Genomic DNA, 7640 nt, shown 5'->3' on the forward strand with positions numbered 1-7640 from the left:
ACCTGGCTAATTTTTGTATCTTTAGTGGAGATGGGGTTTTACCAGGTTGGTCAGGTAAAACTGCCTGCCTCAGCCTTCCAAAAAGTGCTGGGATTACAGACATGAGCCACCATGTTATTTATTTATTTATTTATTTATTTATTTATTTATTTATTTAGAGATGGAGTCTTGCTGTGTCGCCCAGGCTGGAGTGCAGTGCCGTGATCTCGGCTCACTGCAACCTCCGCCTGCTGGGTTCAAGCAATTCTCCTGCCTCAGCCTCCCGAATAGCTGGGACTACAGGCACCTGCCATCACGCCGGCTAATTTTTTGTATTTTTAGTAGAGATAGGGTTTCACCGAGTTAGCCAGGATGGTCTTGATCTCCTGACCTCATGATCCGCCCGCCTTGGCCTCCCACAGTGCTGAGATTACAGGCATGAGCCACCATGCCTGGCTATTATTTATTTTTTTGAGACAGAGTCTCACTGTCACCCAGGCTAGAGTGCAGTGGCATGATCTTGGTTCACTGCAACCTCCGTCTCCTGGGTTCAAGCGATTCTACTGCCTCAGCCTCCTGAGCAGCTGGGATTACAGGCACCTACCACCATGCCTGGCTAATTTTTTGTATTTTTAGTAAAGATGGGGTTTCACCTTGTTGGCCAGGCTGGCCTCAGACTCCTGACCTCAGGTGATCCACCTACTTCCGCCTCCCAAAGTGCTGGGGTTATAGGCATCCACCACCCCCAGCCCCCAGGTGATTTTAACGTGGAGCTGGCTCTGGGAACGCCTGATTTACTGGCTGTGTGGCCTTGAGCAAGTGACCTCCGTTGCCCCATCTATAGAATGGGACTCAGGAGAGCTCACAGGAGTCTTCTGAGGCTTTGATAACAGATGTCATCATGAATATCATGTATTGGGGTTAATTGTGGATCAGATACCAGGGAAGAGCAGGGCAACATTCCTGAGAGATGAGATGTTCTCTTGCATAATGGGCAGGTGAGCTCTGGATTCATACTGCCTGGGTGTGAATCTTGGAGCTGTGTGTTCTTGGGAACGTCACCCAAACTCTGTTCTCTAGGTCTCCTCACTAGCAATATGGGGCATTAACAGTATTTGCCACCTGGGGTTACTGTGGTTAGTTACTGTGAGGGTGAGATAAGGTCGCGGTTTTAAACGGAGGGTCTGATTTTGTCCTCCCTGACCCCCACTCTTCCTTGGGGACATTCGGCAATGTCTGACATTTTTGGCGTCACAACTGGCAGGAAGAAGGCTATTGGCTTTGAGTGAGTAAAGGCCAGGGCTGCTTTTAAATGTAGTGCAATGTCACCATGCTACTGAAAAAAAAAAAAAAATGCCATTCGGCACTTGTAATGCCAGCTACTCAGGAGGCTGAGGCAGGAGAATCGCTTGAACCAGCCTCAGAGGTTGCAGTGAGCCGAGATCGTGCCACTGCACTCCAACCTGGGCAACAGAGCAAGACACCATCTCAAAAAAAAAAGTTGGAAGTTAAGAAACCCTGAAATACCATGATTCCAGCTAAGACCTCAGCAAGAAGCACACAGCACATAGTAAACCCTCAATAAACACCACTGACCTTACTGAAGTTCTCTCTGACCCCTGTGTCAAAAGTGGGGTGGCTTCACTCAGGGTGTGGTTCTCAGTCTGTATTTCTGGCACCAGAAAGCCCGATCTGGACACCCTAGGATGCTGAATCAATTGTAACTTCCAGATACTGAGCGCTCACTCTATTCCAGGCCCTGTACTCCCAGCTTCACAGCAAGCTTTCTTTCCTGGGACTCCCGGACAATAGTGAGGTGTCTTGCTATTATTAGTGCCATTTTAGAAGAGGAAACTGAGGTTCAGGGAGGATCACAAGTCATCAAGCTAGTATTGTGCTTAAACTTAGATCTAGCTGCTCTTTTTTTTTAATTAATTAATTATTTTTTTATTGTCGGGCGGTTGGTTAGCTCACCAACTGAGCTAACCAGCCGCCGAACAGATCTAGCTGCTCTTAAGGTGCAGAAGAGTGTATATAAAGGGTTACCGTTTTTGAAGAAATAGTGGGAAGAGGGTGTGCTTGTTTATGTATAAAATGTCACTAGATTTGAACACAATAAACTGGCAAAGATGGTTGTCTCTGGGGAGAGTTGGGGACTTGCGAACAGGAGCTGAAGAACAACTTCTCTCTGTTGTGTTTGGAACCAAATGAGTGTATTTTTTTTTTTTTTTTTTTTTTTTTTTTTTTTTTTTTGAGACGGAGTTTCACTCTTGGTTACCCAGGCTGGAGTGCAATGGCGCGATCTCGGCTCACCGCAACCTCCGCCTCCCGGGTTCAGGCAATTCTCCTGCCTCAGCCTCCTGAGTAGCTGGGATTACAGGCACGCGCCACGATGCCCAGCTAATTTTTTGTATTTTTAGTAGAGACGGGGTTTCACCATGTTGACCAGGATGGTCTCGATCTCTTGACCTCGTGATCCACCCGCCTCGGCCTCCCAAAATGCTGGGATTACAGGCGTGAGCCACCGCGCCCGGCCTCCAAGTGAGTGTATTATGTGTTCAAAATGTAAGCAGAACTGCAGTTGAAGACTGTGCTCCTTGCCTGAGTTGCCTGGGTGTGAGAGTACCTGGGGTGCTTGTTAGAAACAGATTCCAAAGTCACACCCAGACCTACTTGAATCAGAATCCTCCATGGGCTTCGAAACCTGCATTTGACAAGCCAGGCTGATGAGTCTTGAATCAAGTCCAGGTAAGGAAAGAGAACGCAAGTCAACAGGATCCTAAGCCAGAAATGATTCCAGCTGGATCCTGAGTCTTTGCAGAAGTAGGGAGGTGGCTCTCTTAGAGGAATACATAAAAAATGTCCAGGATGGCCGGCCGCGGTGGCTCACGCCTGTAATCCTAGCACTTTGGGAGGCCAAGGTAGGCGGATCACCTGAGATCAGGAGTTGGAAACCAGCCTGGCCTGCATGGGGAAAGCCCATCTCTACTAAAAGTACAAAAATTGGCCAGGCATGGTGACTCACGCCTGTGGTCCCAGCTACTCGGGAGTCTGAGGCAGGAGAATCACTTGAACCGGGGAGGTGGAGGTTGCAGTGAGCCAAAATCATACCACTGCACTCCAGCCTGGGTGACAGAGCGAGACTTAGTCTCAAAAAAAAGATGTTCAGGACTTCTCTGGGGAGCAGTGGGGGTTCACACAGGGGTCCCTGCCCCGTCTTACTCAGTACCCTTCAGAAGTATGGATTAGGCCTGGCACAGTGGCTCATGCCTGTAGTCCCAGCACTTTGGTAGGCCGAAGCAGGTGGGTCCCATGAGGCCAGGAGTTCAAGACTAGCCTGGCCAACATGGTAAAACCCCCATCTCTACCAAAAAATACAAAAATTAGGCAGAGGCAGGAGAATCACTTGAACCTGGGAGGCGGAGTTTGCAGTGAGCCCAGACAGCAGCATTGCACTCCAGCCTGGGTGATAAGAGTGAACCTCATAAAAAAAAATGTGTTTAAATTTTTCTTTTTTGAGGCAGGGTCTCTCTCACCCAGGCTGGAGTCCCGTAGTACAATCAAAGCTCAGTGTAGCTGCTACCTCTCAGGCTCAAGCGATCCTTCCGCCTCCACCTCCTGAGGAGCTGGGATTACAGATGCATGCCAACACTTCCAGCTAATTTTTGTATTTTTTGTAGAGACAGGGTTTCACCATGTTGCCCAAGCTGGTCTTGAACTCCTGGATTCAAGTCATCCACCTGCCTCAGCCTCCTAAAGTGCCGGGATTACAGGCATAATAAGCATAACCACTTAATATATTAGGTCTCTGAGACAGACAGAGATCTCAAACTCAAAGGCCTAATGAGGCCAAGAAATTCACATGAGTGAAGCTGGCCTGGTGCGAGACAAGAGGGAGTGGTGGGGACTGTGGAAAAAACAGGCCCTGGGAAAGAGGGTGGATGCAGTGAAGCTGCTGCTCATTGTAAGAGCACCTCTGTAAGAAGGTGGCCCCATACAGCTGGGGCTTCCAACACTTTTTTTTTTTTTTTTGAGACAGAGTATGACTCTGTCGCTGGGAGAGCAGAGTGCAATGGCGCGATCTCAGCTCACTGCAACCTCCGCCTCCTGGATTCAAGGCAGGCTTCTCCTGCCTCAGACTCACAAGTAGCTGGGATTACAGGCGCGTGCCACTATGCCTAGCTAATTTTTGTATTTTTAGTGGAGATGGGGTTTCACCATGTTGCCAAACTGGTCTCGAACTGCTGACCTCAGGTGATCCACCTGCCCCAGATTCCCATAATGCTGGGATTACAGGTGTGAGCCACCACTCCTGGCCCCCCAATATTTCAAGCAAAGCCAGAATCAGCCCAGGTAAGATATTTGTGAGGGCCTGGGCTCTGAGCCAGACTATCCAGTTTCAAATCCTGGCAATTTACTTAACTTCCACTGGCATGAATTTTATCTTCTGCAAAATGGAGGTAATAATAGTACCCACTATATAAGGGTACTGAGGGTTAAATGAGTTGATGCACAGTGCTTAGAATAGCAACTGCACTTAATGACTGATTGTGTGTGTGTGTGTGTGTGTGTGTGTGTGCGCGTGAGACAGAGTTTTGCTCTTGTCACCCAGGCTGGAGTGCAATGGTGTAATCTCAGCTCACTGCAAACTCTGCCTCCCAGGTTCAAGTGATTCTCCTGCCTTAGCCTCCCAAGTAGCTGGGATTACAGGCAAGCATCAACACACCTGGCCGATTTTATTTTAATTAATTTATTAATTTATTTTATTTTTTGAGACGCAGTCTTGCTGTGTTGCGCAGGCTGGAGTGCAGTGGCATGAGCTTGGCTCACTCCAACTGCTGCCTCCCAGGTTCAAGCGATTCTCCTGCCTCAGCCTCTCGAGTAGATGGGATTACAGGCATGTGCCATGATGCCTGGCTAATCTTTTTTTATTTTTAGTAGCTGTGGGGTTTCACTGTGTTAGCCAGGATGGTCTCAGTCTCCTGAACTTGTGATCCTCCTGCCTCAGCCTCCCAAAGTGCTGGAATTACAGGCATGAGCCACGGCGTCCAGCTGTTTTTTTTTTTTTTTTTTTTTGAGATGGAGTTTCGCTCTTGTTACCCAGGCTGGAGTGCAATGGCGCGATCTCGGCTCACTGCAACCTCCGCCTCCTGGGTTCAAGCAATTCTCCTGTCTCAGCCTCCTGAGTAGCTGGGATTACAGGCACGCGCCACCATGCCCAGCTAATTTTTTTTTGTATTTTAGTAGAGACGGGGTTTCACCATGTTGACCAGGATGGTCTCGATCTCTTGACCTCGTGATCCACCCGCCTCGGCCTCCCAAAGTGCTGGGATTACAGGCTTGAGCCACCGCACCCAGCCTGTCCAGCTGTTTTTTAAAGATGTCTTCCTCTGTCACTCAGGTTGGAGTACTGTGGCATGATCTCAGCTCACTGCAACCTCCACCTCCTGGGTTCAATGATCCTCCTGCCTCAGCTTCCTGAGTAGCTGGGATTACAGGTGTGCACCACCATGCCTGACTAATTTTTGTATTTTTAGTAGAGACAGGGTTTTGCCATGTTGACCAGGCTGGTCTTGAACTCCTGACCTCAAGTGATCTGCCCACCTCGGCCTCCCAGGTACTGAGTATTCTTATGTTGTTATTTTTGAGACAGAGTCCCATTCTGTTACTCAGGCTGGAGTGCAACGGCATGATTACTGCTGACTACAGGATTGACTTTCCAGGCTCATGCACTCCTCCCACCTCAGCTTCTCAACTAGCTAGGACCACAGGTGCACCACCATCGTGCCCAGGTAATCTTTGTGTTTTTCATAGAGATAGGGTTCCATCAAGGTACCCAGCCTGGTCTTGAACACCTGGGCAAAAGCGATCCTCCCATCTCAGCCTTCCTGTATTGCGATTACAGGTGTGAGTCACCATGCCCTGCTTATTTTATTATTTTAAATGAATTCTGATAAAAATCTCACTAGATAATATTCCTGCCAAAATGCATAATCTAATAATAAGAAAACATCTGGGCCAGGCATGGTGGCTCATGCCTATAACAAAGTGGGAGGCTCCATCTCTTGAGCCTGGAGTTTGAGAGCAGCCTGGGCAGCAATCAGTCCTTGTCTCTACAAAAGGTGAAAAAAACTCAGCCAGGGCAACATGGCAGAAACCCTGTAGAAACCCTGTCTCTACAAAACATATGAAAATTAGCTGTGCACGGTGGTGCACGCCTGTAGTCCTAGGTTTTTGGGAGGGGGTGAGAGGATTGCTTGAGCTCTGGAGGTCAAAGCTGTAGTAAGCTGTGATCATGTCATTGTACTCCAGTCTGGGTTGCAGAGTAAGACCCTGTCTCTATAATAATCATAATACTAATAATTTTTTTTTTTTTTTCGAGACGGAGTTTCGCTCTTGTTACCCAGGCTGGAGTGCAATGGCGCGATCTTGGCTCACCGCAACCTCTGCCTCCTGGGTTCAGGCAATTCTCCTGCCTCAGCCTCCTGAGTAGCTGGGATTACAGGCACGCGCCACCATGCCCAGCTAATTTTTTGTGTTTTTAGTAGAGACGGGGTTTCACCATGTTGACCAGGATGGTCTCGATCTCTTGACCTCGTGATCCGCCCGCCTCGGCCTCCCAAAGTGCTGGGATTACAGGCTTGAGCCACCGCGCCCGGCCCATAATACTAATAATTTTTTTTTTTTTTTTTTGAAACGAAGTTTCACTCTTGTTACCCAGGCTGGAGTGCAATGGCGCGATCTCGGGTCACCGCAACCTCCGCCTCCTGGGTTCAGGCAATTCTCCTGCCTCAGCCTCCTGAGTAGCTGGGATTACAGGCACGTGCCACCATGCCCAGCTGATTTTTTTTTGTATTTTTAGTAGAGACGGGGTTTCACCATGTTGACCAGGTTGGTCTCGATCTCTCGACCTTGTGATCCACCCGCCTCGGCCTCCCAAAGTGCTGGGATTACAGGCTTGAGCCACCGCGCCCGGCGCAATACTAATAATTTTTAAAAAGAGAAAGGCTAGCCTAGGCACTGTGGTTCACAAATGCAATCCCAGCACTTTGGGAGGTCAAGGTGGGAGTATCCCTTGAAGCCAGGAGTTCAAGACCAGCCTGGGCAAGACAGAGACTCCCATTTCTACAAAAAATACAAACATTATCTAGGCCAGGCGTCCCCATACTTTTTACACAGGGGGCCAGTTCACTGTCCCTCAGACTGTTGGAGGGCCGCCACATACTGTGCTCCTCTCACTGACCACCAATGAAAGAGGTGCCCCTTCCTGAAGTGCGGCGGCGGGCTGGATAAATGGCCTCAGGGGGCCGCATGCGGCCGTAGTTTGTGGACGCCTGGTCTAGGTGTAGTGACAGGTGCTTGTATTCCCAGCTACTCGGAAGGCTGAGGTGGAAGGATTGCTTGAGCGTAGGAGGTTCAGGCTGCACTCTAGCCCAGGTGACAGAGCAAGTCCCTGTCTCAAACACCAACAAATAAACAAACAAATAAAAAGGCTGAGGAATTGTGAAATTAAAGGAGACTAAGGCTGGGTGCAGTGGCTCAAGCATGTAATCCCGACACTTTGGGAAGCCGAGGCGAGTGGATCACCTGAGGTCAGGAGCTAGAGACCAGCCTGGCCAACAGGGTGAAACACCATCTCTACTAAAAATACAAAAGTTAGC

The sequence above is a fragment of the Saimiri boliviensis genome, chromosome 7 (genome assembly GCF_048565385.1).
Source record: "Saimiri boliviensis isolate mSaiBol1 chromosome 7, mSaiBol1.pri, whole genome shotgun sequence".
NCBI classification, from domain to species: Eukaryota; Metazoa; Chordata; class Mammalia; order Primates; family Cebidae; genus Saimiri; species Saimiri boliviensis.